The sequence below is a fragment of the Lathyrus oleraceus genome, chromosome 1, assembly GCF_024323335.1.
Source record: "Lathyrus oleraceus cultivar Zhongwan6 chromosome 1, CAAS_Psat_ZW6_1.0, whole genome shotgun sequence".
Lineage (NCBI taxonomy): Eukaryota > Viridiplantae > Streptophyta > Magnoliopsida > Fabales > Fabaceae > Lathyrus > Lathyrus oleraceus.
In genome coordinates, this window is record NC_066579.1 from 153,749,961 (window position 1) to 153,765,345 (window position 15,385).

Below are 15,385 nucleotides of genomic sequence, written 5' to 3' on the forward strand. Positions count from 1 at the left end.
ATTGCAAACAGGTTTGCATCACTATTATCGCTTTATTTTCTTAATTTGCATGTGATATCGTTTTATGTTCTTATTTTGCATGTGGTACCGCTTTAGGTTCTTAATCTGCATGTGATTATCACTTTACGTTCTTATTTTGCATGTGGTACCTCTTTAGGTTCTTAATCTGCATGTGATATCGCTTTGTGTTCTCATTTGGCATGTGGTACCGCTTCATGTTCTTAACTTGTGGATGATATTATAATTGAATTCATAAACATATTTGAAGTTTTGCATGTGAATTTAAGTGTGCCTGAATATTGTGAATGCTGAACCATGTAATTATGTGTTGGATGCCATAAGCCATGCCGCAGGTTGAGGTCATACTGTTCTCAAATTCCAAACCCGTGGTCACTCGCTAGCTCATCGCTAGGCGAGCCTGCAGCGAGCCTTCGCTGAGCCTTCGCTAGGCGAAGCAGAGGCGAACGGGACAGTGGCTGTTTTGTCTCTTTGTTGTCCATTTTATGTTCATCTAATCATGATTCTGCATTATTTGGCTTAAATTTCTGACTGTTATATTTATTTTATGGGGCAATTTCCAATTGTATTTTGCCTCAATGCTCTAATCCGTGTGTTGCATGATGTAAAGGCTAGCATACTTCCGAAGAAATAACCGGCTAGGCATGCCGCTTTAGGTGTGGACATTCTTGAGGAGATGGCTTTTGGATGACCTAAGTTTAATATGGAGATTCATCTTGAATCACCAAGCTTGATTTTTAATGTATTGATTTCATTGATTTCCTGTGGACCTAATTACCTAACTGATTACGGCTATTTAATTAATTGTTAAAATCCGGACTTTAAATAAATGATATCGGACCTCTCTTTATTACCCCACGATTACGTAATACGGTCATGTCCCGCGAATATGGGGATATCCTTAGCAAAGACCCTTCGGTTAAATCATCATAGTCCCTCGGATGTTGCCTTCGAAAATACGATTTTGTCCCTCGATGACCCTTCGGTGTAGCCTACGGTTAAATGATGATCGTCCCTTCGAATGCTAAGGTATCCTCACTACTGTTGCCTTCAATGACCTATCAATGACCCTACGATGACCCTTCTACATCCCAAGGATAAAACTACTTACTTCTCAATAGTCAGGACAGTTTTACCCTCATAAGGATAGGAAATGCCCGGAAAGACCTCGGACAGGTATAACCTTAATTGCTCATTCATAACAAAAAAATACTTTTCACACCTCACACCTTTCAAACATCTTTTGGAAAATCATCACTTAGCATACATCCGTACTAGGATCATTGCCGAGTTATATTTTTCTAAACTACTTTCAAAAACTATACGAGATAACCACTTTGTATACATTCATGCAAGAATCATTACAAAGTTAAATTCTCATTTTCAAAACATTTTTCACACATTTCTCAACCACCTTTTTCAAACTAGAAAACATAAATGATTGAGCAATTAAGAGCCCATGGATAACCATGGATACAAAGGGTGCTAATACCTTCCCTTTGTATAAAGTACCTCCCGAACCTAAGAATTTAAAATTAAGGTCTTTCCTGTTCTTTTCCACCTTTCCTTATGGGATAAAAGAAAAGTCGGTGGCGACTCTTGCTAACCGCGACATTGCGATTAAAAATCCAATAAAGTCCAGTTCACCGTATGACAAGAACCATGCAAATCCAGCAGCAAAACTTCGCTACACTTCAAGAGGAGAGGTTCACCGCCTTGCAGGAACAAATTCAAAGTCAAGGTGACAATTTTGCATCTTTTGCTTCCATTAAAGAAGAACGGTATGCGGACCTAAGGAGTCAAATCCAAACTCACAGTGACAATTTCAACTCCTTTTCCTCTACCATCCTACAAAGGATTGAAGGCACAAATCGCGTTCTCGCAGGCTCCGTAAACACGCTGAACACGAACGTCATTGAACTAACCAACCTCTATGAAGAAGAAAGACTTGCGCGTCCACCTTCCGGTTATAGAGGCAGACATGAATCGTTCTGTGGACGTCGGCCTTAGATGATTGTTCAATTCAACGCATTTCAATTTTCTCCATGTGTGCATGTTTTTTTCTAGTTACTTATTTGTCTTCGTTGAACACTTATTGTAATATAATTTATGTATTGTTTCTTTCACCATGAGATGATTATGCCTATACTTATTTCATTAACTACATGATTTTTGCATGGTTGTTAATGACAATGTGTTGCAAAGTCGCTGACTAAGTGATTCTGAATATTTTTTTTACTTCATGTTGATCGTTTCCTTGCCTCTTTTTGATGTTGTCAAAGGGGGAGAAAGCAATGGAAACAAACAATAGCAGATACAAATATTAGGAGATGGATAATATAACAGCAGATGGATAATATAGCAGGATGTTCAAAGGCATGCATAAAATCAGGGGGAGGATATCCATCAAAGTACGCGTTTGTGCCACGGTTTGCCATCATCAAAAAAAGGGAGTATGTGAGGACAAATATGCCTAGTCCTTATTTTAATGATGTCAAACCTCTCTAGTCGCCCACAACGTGTCTTTGGATAATATCATCATAGCATAGAAAGCATTCATCCTTTAACATGTTTAAAATATAGGTTCCGTGTGTCCAAGCATATAGGAGCATATCTTATATGTGAATCATGCACTTAATCATAGTAAATATCCTAGGTTCATAGGAGATCGATTTAAATTGGTCATAATATGTTGCAAAATGCATTTTTGGAAATTTAAGCTTTGAGAGTCGACTCATGACTCGGAGCAAAACCTTTGGGTCCGAACAGGTCGAGTCACAGGTTGACTCATTCCTGGAAAAACTTGAATGAGTCGACTTATCCACTTCTTAGGTTAACTCACTTCCCACTTTCTTTTGAACCATATTGCCACGGGTCCGAACAGGTTGAGTCATAGGTCGACTCAACCATGTAATAAACTTTGTTTGAGTCGACTCATCCCCTGTTTGAGTCGACTCGTCGCCTGTTTTACTTAGTTTTCTGCTGTGTAACTTTGTAAAAAAATTCTGTTATGTTAGTTATTTGTCCATACATCATATAAATATTCAAATGTCTCTTCTTTAACATTTTAACAAGAAAAGTGAAAGATATACACCAAAATGCTCATCATCTTCATTCTTCATTGCATTTCTCAATAATCACACATAATAATCTTTGTTGAGCATTATGCATTATAGTTGTGATAACGTTCAAATAAGATTGGATTATCTTAGTTTGGGTTGAGACTTTGTGTGGGTTTTTTTTTTAATAAAACCCTTGAGGTTTTGTCCTCCAAGAATGGGGGGTTTTTGCACTAACCTTTGCTTCGCAGATTCAGCCGAATGAAAAGTTTGAAGAACGGAAGGTTCGGTCAAACAAGTAGCGGTAAACGGAGGATTGTGAAGAAAGCTTAGGGTTCAAGCGACTTGCGTTCGAAATCAGTCGAGCCGAAGTTTTGGAGAACGTGGCGTTCTTCCAATAAGGTAGCGGTAACCGGAGGTTTGCTCGAAGCGCTTGAAGAACTTGGTTCAACTCAAATCAAGACGAGAGAATAGAATAGGATCTGCAACAACTCTAGGGGTTGATTGGTAGTGAGCATTTGTTCTCGTGTATTGACTTTGTAACGTGTTAATAAAAACATCTCAATTCTAGATTTAGAATTGAGGGCATACGTACCCTAAGCGGGGACGATAGGGGAACTGCCTCATCAAATCAGATCTTGTTATCTCTATCTCTCAACTCTTTAATTCTTCATTAATTACTGTTTGTGTGAAATAAATCATAAGATCAATATCACTTGATTGGTGTGCATAGCAACTGGTCGATAAATTGTTGCAATCAATTTGATTGCAACTGAGTAAAATTCTGCACATTCAATTTGATTGAAATTGAAATTTGGTGTGAAGTGCACACCAAGTGTTCGATAAAATTCATCTCACACAAACTTAGTAATATTTACATTGATTTCTTATTGTGTCAAGCATTATTAGAGGTAACAATATCAAGGATCATAATGGTTAATCGATTGATTTAGATAGGGGTTGATAATCTCTATCTTAAGTAATTCCATCGGTTTCACGCATATTCGATCTCTCCAATAACAGATCGTTTAGACGATTACAATCTAGGGTGTTTCTGCAACCGTTAAAAACATTTTGAAAAAACGCAAAAGTTTAAAACTGATCTATTCAACACCCCATTCTAGATCGGTACTATCGTCTAACACTTGACACTTGTCATTTTTTTAGATTGTAGTCTTTCAATGTATCCATTATGAACCTCAATGTCATATAATTTTAGAACAATATTTCTTTAACTTTTAAACGATTGAGGATATCATGATTGTCTAACGTCTTTGATACATCATGGTTGTGAATATCATATTGAACCTTAACACCCTAACCACCTCCACTAGACATTGATCTCAACCCAAAAGGACATTTGACCATTTTACTATATGTGACAGCTAAACTTCTGTTATTTTTCTAATTCCTCTTCGGGTCACAATCGAGCACTAGTTTTCCGTACGTTCCTCTTCTCGCGTTGGTTGTATTAGAATAATTTGCAACCATAATAATATCATGCTGTCGTCTAATACTTTATGCTTATAATAATACATTTTTCAGATTCAAAAATGTCTATAAAAATAAACATAAATAAATTTAATGCTAACAAATAAGTTTATAAAATTTAAATTAATAAAATATCAATTTTAATTCAACAAACCTCTATAATCGTGAGTAACTCAAAATCTTTAGAGTTTCTATCTTCATTCATTTTATGCCAAAAAAAAAACAAAAAAACAAAAAAACAAAAAAAATTAACACTGCCACATTTATAGCGGGATGAGGGTAAATGCGGTATAAATTGGAGACACGCCTCATTTTACAATAAGTATGATAAAACACAATACCACATTTTTCCCGTACCTAAAATGTGTGGTGGTTCTTTGTCTTTAATGGTAATGATCTCATAAAATTCTTACCACAATTTAGTTTTGCCTATCCATTTTTTTTTGGTTTTACAAAGACTTTAAGATTTCTTTTTTCAAAAAATTGTAAAAAATTTTAAAGCTAAATTATGAAAGTGGTAAATCTGAGTTACAGGAAAATTGTAGGAGCAATATATATAGAGAGAGGTGTGCCAAATAAAAAACCCGTTTTTCTTTTTGTCTTATAAGAAAATTATTTGAGAATTATTTTTCACCATTTAAAATCTCTAGAAATGACACAAATACACTTCGAGAAAGTAGATAATATTAATATGAGATTTTTTTTGTCCATTCAAAATTATAGTATCCAAATTCAAACATAATTTTGGGATTGTAGAATTTAAAAATTATCAACTTAAAGAAAGACGTGAGGGGTAGAAGAAAGTTTCATATATTATATGAGTTGTTCGGAATTTAGAATTTAAAGCGTATTCTAAAGTATTCAGATTTTAGAAATTATAGTCTTTTCTTAGGATTTCTAAAAGATTTTAAAAGGTGAAAAAATTCTTATATGATTTTGGAGCTTCTTTACAAGTTTTTTTTCATAGATTTCGATTGTATCAACAAATCAAGTAAGGTGCAAATTGGTGATGAGTCTCTTATTAAAAAGCAATGAATCATTACTAACTGTATAGGCCTAACTATTTTGAAATGACTTGTGTTGTAAGTATCTAACTTGCAACACAAGTAAAACCCACTTAACTATGAAATATATACACAATATTTCTCATAATTCATATTTTCTAGATTTTTCTCATTTTTATTAGTTCCTTCAAGCAATCAGACCTTGCTTTTTTCAATAATTTGGTGAATATATCAAGTTATAATTCAATTTTACAATACTCTACTACTAACCTGTTTTTGTTCAGTCGGTCTCTCAAGAAGTGATATTTTCTCTCAATATATTTTCTCCTACCATGACTCATTGGAAGATTATCCAAGTCGATTGTTGATTTCTTATCAACCAACAATGTGATCTTCAAGGCTTTAGTGATCTTCAATTCTTCCAATAACATTTCCATCCAAAGTGTTTGACAAGCTGCATATGAAGTTGCTATATATTCTATTTCACATGATGATAAAGCCATTATTCCTTGCATCTTGAAGCTCCGTGAGATTAGAGATGCTCCATTCATGAAAAGGTATCCTACTGTACTTTTCTTATCATCTTGGTCTCCTCCCCATTCTGAATAAGATTAACCATATATAATTCTCTTCTTCATAGTATTCTTCTGGTTTGACATAAGTATAAAATGATTCAATATGACTCTAATGTTCCTTAGAATCCTTTTGGATGCTAGTAAATGACATGTTTTAGGCTTCTTCATGAACCTACTTACCAAGCCAACAATTTGATAGATATATGGTCTTGTTATACATAAATACCTTAGTTGTCAAATGACTTGCTTGTATAAGGTTACATCTACAAATTCATCATTTGTTTCTTTTCTCCGCTTTATGCTTGTTTCCATATGAGTGATTGCGGGATTGCAATTGCTCATTTTGAATTTCTTTATACTATTTTATGCATATTTCTTTTGATGCAAGAAAACTCCATTTCTTGTGTTTAAAAAATCCATTTCCTAGGTATGGAATTTAAAAACTCATTCATCATGCTCGCCTTGAATCTTGTTGGCTCAATTTCATTTATTCTTGTAACCAATAGATCAGTTACATATAGGAAGAGAATATTGTCAATCCTGCTCATTTGAACCATTTACTTATACTCAATGTCCTAATGTGCATTTTTTGAATCTCAATTTGATGAGAATGTTGTCAATCCTCTTGTTCATTCTATAGGGCATGCTTAATCCATATAGAGAAATTTCTAGTGTACATCTTTTCTTCTTTCCCTTTGATCTCAAAGCCTTGTGGTTGCTTGATATGGATCTCTTCCTCTAGTGGTCCATCAAGGAAAATAAACTTTAACTTTAAATGATTTATCTTACATCCTTTGTATGTTGCAAATTCAACAACTATTCTTATGATTTTAAGCCTTTCAGTTAGTGTATACACCTCATTAAAGTCAATTCCAGGCCTTTGTATGAAGCCTTTTGCGACTAGATTTGCCTTGTAATTAGCTATCTCACCATATGGTTTAAGCTTCAAGTTATAGAACCATTTCACATTATAGATTTCTTGCTTGACCTATACACCAACTTCCATGTTTTATTCTTCTCAATTGCTTTGATTTCCTCCTTCGTAGCTTATTCCCATTTCTCATCTTGTAGTGCTTAATTAAGGTCAATTAGTTCTGATTCAACCATCGTAGTTTCTTTTATCAGGTTGCCTTCTTCATAATATGATTAAATAGGAAATCTCTTATAATCAGTTAATCTTAATGATTGAGTTTTTAATCTAGTTGACCTTCCCACCTCTTGTTCTTGTGCAACTTCATCTACTTGGTCTTCTTATAGCATAATTATGATATTGCTTGAGTTTTCACCATTCTACGTTAGATTACTTGAAGATTTTAGCTAATTACATTTGGTGAGAAGTTTATATGCATCTTTTAAGTGATAAACTATGAGAATCATATGTTTGACTTCTATCATCAAGTTTCCTTCTATCATTAAAGATTCTGAAATAGCTAACACTTGGTTTCATACTTGTCCAAGCTTCATATAATGTCTTGCTAATCAGCTTCTTTGTTGCATGCTTGTTGATGATATGCACATTAGTTGAGGTTGTTTCTCACTAGATATTGTTTGGCATTTATCTTGCTTTGAGCATGATTTTTTCTATATTCATTATGCTCTTATTCTTTCTTTCAACAATGCAATTATGTCGAGGTGTATATGGAGCTATTATTTCATGCTCAATACTGTTTTTCTCATAGAATTGCACAAAATCATTGGAAATGTATTCACATTCTCCATAAATTCTCAATTTCTTGATACTACAATTAGCCTGTTTTCAATCAAAAACTTAAATCTCATAAAGAGTATGAATACTAAATGACCTAAATGACCTAAAATTAGTTTCTAGTTTTAGTATAATTATATAAAACATACATGACCTAAATGATTCATTTCTATGTACAAGTGTTAGATGATGATGATGATGGATACAATCAAGAATACAGACACATGGTTATATATTGAATACGATTAGGGAAAAAAGATATTACATACCAAATGTAGCAAGATTGTTTACTTTTAATTTAATTTTAATTGTTTTATTTTATTGTGTGTATAACTCATATTTAAATGGAGTTTACTTGAGTGACATGTTAATTACTTGCAACACAAGGCAACAAGCAAGTTCAAAGCAGTTACGTTTGGGCAGTTAGTTAGGATTAGTTGATATATATATATATATATATATATATATATATATATATATATATATATATATATATATATATATATATATATATATATATATATATATATAATATATATATATATATATATATATATATATATATATATATATATATATATATATATATATATATATATATATATATATATATATATATATATATATATATATATATATATATGTGTGTGTGTGTGTGTGTGTTGAATTCATCTATAAAGGTTAGAAAATAACACTTACATTCGATTGATTGCACTTCAAATGGTCTACAAACATCTAAATGAACAATCAGTACTACAAAATATACATATCGTAACATGTTATTACCTCGGTTAATTAATCAACCGAAGTAATAAAACTCTTATTTAGGTGCTGCATTTTTATTTTATTTTATTAAAAGACATATCATTGTGGTCCTTAAAAATAATCGTGGTTATATATTAAGACTTATAGGTTTGAACCCTAGCACCAACATTTTTCTATACGACAAAGGGCATGTCCATTAATTTCTATATTTAAATAGAAATAAAAAAATAACTTTATCACATAAAATTAATATGTCTCACTACGGTTCTTCTTACCAACCATGGAGAAATGTGTTTCTTTATAATTAAAACATATCATATTTAGTTTATTCCTTCAGAACATAAGTGCCATGTGAAGAACAGACGAAAGCGGTAATGAAACAGACTTATAAACTTCATCTTCTTACCTCTCATCATTTCTTGGTCCAAACTTCTTGTTCTTACAACGAAAGCGAGTGTGGGCATACACGAAGAACATTTCTTGGTCACAACCTCTTCTTACGGTACTTTATTTATTTCTTCACCTTTATCATTATTCAAGTTGAGTTTTAGGTTTTGGTGTTGTTAAATGTTATATTGTTATGATTGAACCTAAGTAGTGTATGTATGAATCTTTAGTATGTTGTGTGAATGTATGTTGTATATATGTGAAAGTGTTGTTACATATATGTGTATGTAACATATAAGTATGTGAGAATGTTGTGTGAATGTTAGTATGTTGTGTGTAGCATTAGTGTGCCATTTGTGTTATTGTGATTGAGTGATATTGAGATTGAACCATATTCATATGTAATGTGTGTATGAACCTTTAGTATGTGGTGTGGATGTAGGTTGTATTATACAAGATTTTTGATATATAATTTAGAATTTATTATGGATCGTAGTTGGATAAAAGTTGATATATCATGCCCAATGTATAAGAAATGAGTTCTTGAATTCCTTGAATACGCGAATCATATCTTCTTGTCCTTGTGTTGTATGCGGGAATATCAAAAAAAATCCAAAGAAATAAATATTCCATCACCTTTGTTCTGATAGAATTTTTCAAAATTATACAATATGGACGTGGCATTGTGAAATTGATAAAAATCAAAATGCGATGTCAGAAAGACATAAAGTTGATGAAGATATGGATGATCAATTAGAAGATATGATTCGTGATATTGGAGAAGATTCTTTTAGGAAAATCATATTTATGATATTTTATGTGGTGATAAGGATGAACCTTTATATAAGGGGTGCACAAGTTTTACACAATTGTCTACAGTGTTAAAATTATTCAATCTGAAGGCAAAAAGTGGGTGAACGCATAAAAGTTTCACATAATTATTTGATTTGCTGAAACAAATGCTAGTAGAAGATAACAATTTGTCGGATTGTTGTTATGAGGCCAAGAAGATATTGTGTCCAATGGGTTTGGAGTATATCCAAATATATGCATTCCTTAATGATTGCATATTATACAATAATGTGTACGAGAAATTGAATCAATATCCGGAATATGGTGAGTCGCGCTACAAGGTGAAGGACAACAATGATGATGATTATGACGATGTTAGCAAGAAATGTCCTCTTGCTAAAGTGTTATGGTACTTGCCAATAATTCCAATGTTCGAGAGACTTTTCTAATTCAGATGACACAAAGAATATTATATGGCATGCAGATGAATGAAAATGTGATTGGAACATTTGCCATGTAACTGATTCTTTGCATCGGAAGAAACTGATTCGTTGTTTCTGGATTTTGGCCTTGATCCAAGAAAGATTATGCTTGGGCTTGCCACAGATGGAATGAACCTCTATAGTAATTTTGAGTATTAACTATACTTCATGACATGTTCTTCTCACGGCTTAAAACTATCTTCATGGTTGTGTCTGAAGCGCAAGTATATCCTGTTATCTATGATAATTTCTGGACCAAAACAACCTGGAAACGAAATAGATGTTTATCTAAGTCCATTAATTGAAGATTTAACACTTTTATGATAGAAAGTCGTTGACATTGATGATGTGTACTCAGGTGAAAATTTTAAGACGCGTGCCGTATTATTTTGCACAATCAACGACTTTCCTACATATGGTAATTTGGATAGATACAGTGTCAAGGGACATAAAATATGTCCTATATGTGAATATAATACATATTTTCACCAACTTAATTTTGTAAAAAAGAATGTTTACCTTAGACATCAAAAATTTTTAAAACTCAATCATCGTTCTTGTTGATTGAAGAAGGCTTTTAACAGAGAGTAGGAGTTTGATATCACTCCTAAACCTTTAATCGGGGATGAAGTTTATCAACGACAAGAACACCTTATTGTTGTCTTTAAAAAGAATTAAAAAGGTCTCGTTGAGAGAAATATTTGGAAAAAGATATTGATGTTCTTTGATCTTCCATATTGGTCTAGCCTCGATGTAGGGCATTGTCTTATTGTGATGCATGTGGAGAAAAATGTGTATGATAGTTTGATTGGAACACTTCTAAAAATTCTAGGCAAGAATAAAGATAGTAAGAATTCCTATTCATATATGGTAGAGATGGGTATAGGATAACAATTGGCTCTAGAAGAAAGAGGAAAAATAACTTATTTGCCTCCGACATGTCACACTCTATCTAAAAAGGAAAAAAGGAGTTTATGCGAGTGTTTGCATGGTATCAAAGTTTTGCAAGTTTAATCAACAAACATCAAGAAAATTGTATCAATAAAAGATCTCAAGTTAATTGGTCTAAAATCTCATGATTGTCATGTCTTGCTGCAACAATTTCTACTAGTGAATATACGTGGAATCCTACCAAAAAATACAAGAGTAATTATAACCAGATTGTGCTTATTCTTCAATATTATATGTAATAAAGATATTGATTTTAAAAAAATTAGAAGAATTAGAAGATGAGACTGTAATAATCTTGTGTCAATTGGAGATGTATTTTTCCCTCCATCATTTTTTAACATTATGGTTCACTTAATTGTTCATCTAGTCAGGGAAATTATATTTTGTAGTCCAGTTTATTTAAGGTGTATGTATCCAATAGAGTGATACATGAAGATATTTAAAGGATATGTGAATAATCATCATCGACCTGAAGCTTCAATTGTTGAAAGGTACATCACAAAAAAGCTATTGAATTTTGTTTAAATTATTTTTCGGAAGCAAAGTCTATAGGAATTCCAAAGTCTCGTCATGCTGATAGATATGAAGGTAAAGGTACTCAAGGTTCAAATGTTTTTTCAATTCCTCAGGATATAGTTCTTCAAGCACATTTGTATATATTGAATAATGTTGACAAAGTTTGACCTTACTTTTCTACTCACAAAAGAGTTATCAAGGAAAAATATCCCCGAATAAGTGACAAGTGGTTGTTGAAAAAGTATAACAAAAATTTCATAAGTTAGTTTAATGAAATGATTTCTAATGATGATATTTCATCCGAGACAATTAAATGGTTGTCATACTTGCCAAAATTTAATGTAGTAACTTGGACTCCATACAACATTAGTAATTTTTCCTTTTATACAAAATCAAAAGATGGTCATAGTATAATGTGAAATAGTGATAATATGATTGATGTTGAATCCATGTATTTCTCTAGTTCGAAAGATAAGAATCCTACATTGGTATCTAGAGAATACTCTGGGGTCATTGAAGAGATTTGAGAGATTTATTATTTTTTATTCAAAGTGTCTTTATTTAAATACAAGTGGGTTGACAATAACATTGGTGTACAAACCGATGAGTTAGGATTCACAGGGTTTGACCTTGGCAAGGAAACTTATATGACTGAACCATTCATCATGGCTATCCAAGCAAAACAAGTGTTTTATGTGACTAACCCTTATGACAAAAGATGGTCAATTATTCTCCAAGAAAAATACATTCCTCATATTGATGAAAATTATGATTTAAGTTATGATATTTCTTTAACTCCTTCTTACGCAACACAAGTTCCTTCTTCATATGAAAAAGTTGAAGAAGATGATGTGCATGATAATCGTAATGTTTATAAAGAAGGCATATGAGAAAATTAACAAGTAAATAATTTTTATTGTTTATTTATAATTTATTGTATGTTATAATTTCTAAGGTTATTTACTAACAAGTATTATTATTTGAAGTTATAGGTGTTTAAAGTCAAGACACCAAAAGACAAGGAATGTTCCTCACGTTGTAGATATTATATGATGTAATGATATGTAAATTGTATGTTTTTTTGTGTCATTTTGGTTTTGATATAATATACAATTTTTTATTCTTAATGTAATTTTTGGTTTTGATGTAATACAAGTTTTGAGCCATTTTAGTTTTCAGCTATAGGTGTGGTTCACAAATGGTTTGTGTTGTTGTTTCTGCTCTATTTACGATTAAACAAAATAGGTTAAAAATTTGGAAATTTTGTAAAATCAAAAAATTATATTAAAAAAACTATTTCACCACTGTCGTGTGTTTCAACTGTGGTTATATGTAAGTGCGCTATTCAGATTTTAAAAAAAAGTGGCGTTGTTGGGTGTCGAACCCAGGACCTTAAATCATTTCACTATATTTTTTATTACAATCGTGGTGATATATAGCGCATTGCCAGCTTATTACCACATGTAGTAGACTGTGATTGTAAGTAGCTTACGTACAATCACACACTACTTTACCACGGACCCTCAACTGTGGTAATATATTTTTTACATCCGTTGTTAATTATGTTATCTATAGTAGTTATCCTCTTTTTTTTTACTTCACATGCAGGTAATGTTTGAATGACTTCCTGGCCTTCTTGGCTGCACAACATTCTTCACATTGTTGTTTTAGCTCTTTAATATGAGGAATACCATACACCATTTTCTTCATATACATTAAGCTTGAACTACTGAAATTCAGGCGGCTGTATCTTTGATGTCATATCCAGTTCTAATTATCATTAATGATTTAGGCAAGACATTGATGGTCAAGAATATTGATCATAGCTTTGAAAGTTTTGTTGTTTGACGAAGGTGATTTCAAAATTAGTTTAGAATTTGCACCAAACACCTTCAACTCCTTATTCTCTAACTTCATGGTGTAGTTTTTGTCCAACTATTAACCTAAGTTGATCAAGTTTCTTTTCATAAAAGTAGTATATAACAGATCACTGATTATAGTTTATTTTCCTTTCCTCTTCACAAGAATGTGTCATATTCCTTTAGATGTGATTTTTATATTATCATCAAATCTAACGACTCTTCTCACCGACTTGTCAAGTCTGATAAACTTGTCCTTATTTCGAATAATATGGTTGATGCAACATGTATCAAAATACAAGACATTGGTCTTATATTGTGTCAAATGTGTATTGTCCATGAACATAACTTCATCATAATCAATGTTTCCTATATGTGCTAATTGTGTTTATTCTCGATCACATATATTGAATTCTTTGTTGAATTAGGAATCTCTTACATAATGGCCAAACTTGTGACAACAATAACAACACACCTCATTCATATCGACCTTCTTCTTAAATCTATTATTGTTGGAGGTACCATTCTTGTTCGAATCCACTTGGTTCTTTAACTTATTGCCATAATCTTCATCATTCCACTTCTTCTTTTTCCACTTTATTTTTCTTTGTTAATCTATTATGCATCATATTTCTTCTTCTTAAATAAATTTTCTTGCAGATCTTATTTTGTAACTTTCTAAGAATTTCTCTGCTTCAATCTCATCTCATGAGCTTCTAATGAGGCTTGTAAATCTTCAAGCTTGATCTCAGAAAGATTCTTAGATTTTTTAATAGCCACAACTATGTGATCAAATTTGGAAGTTAAAGCTCTCAATACTATCTCAGTCTTCTACAATTCAATAATCTTCTCACCACACGATTTCATTTGATTGGTTAACAAAACCAACTTTAAGAAGAATTATGCAACATCTTCACCATCATTCATCTGCTTCCTCAAAGATTGCAACTTCACCTTCTTCAATTTTTCATCATTACCATATAGTTTCTTGAGCGTATCATATACACTCTTAGTGGTTTCTTATTCAATAATATTTTCAAAGATGTTTGAATCCATACACTGATAAATCAAGAATAAACTTTCTAATCATTTTTGCTCGACTTACGATGAACATCCTTCTGCGCATTAATTGCATTGGATTCTAATACATGTAGAGAATCTTGAAATCTGGATATGACTCTCATTTACTTGCATCCCATATCATGGTGCTCTCATTTGAACACTCATAAATTTATTAAGAATTAACTTAAAATTATGTTTCCATTCACCATTGAAGAAAGGTTTATCAAACTACCAATTTGTTGAAATCTTCCAAGGAGAAAGGTTTAAATAACAATAAATAGATACGAGGGAATAACACTTAAGCAAGTGAATTTTGGAAAGTATATATTAATTGAATGATTAACAAATTGAATTATATATATATATATATATATATATATATATATATATATATATATATATATATATATATATATATATATATATATATATATATATATATATATATATATATATATATATATATATATATATATATATATAGGCATGGCAACGGGGCGGGGCGGGGACGATTTTTACTTTCCCGAAATCCAAATCCGAATCCTCAAACAATCTCTTTTCCCCGCGCCAAACCCAAATGGGGATGGAGAGTCAAAATCTAAATCTGTCCCAAACGGGTTCGGATATCCCCGTCTCGCCACCATTCATTTAATGAAATCAATTTTTTTAATAAAAATATTTATTTTTTCCAAAATAAAATAAAACAATATAAAGAAATT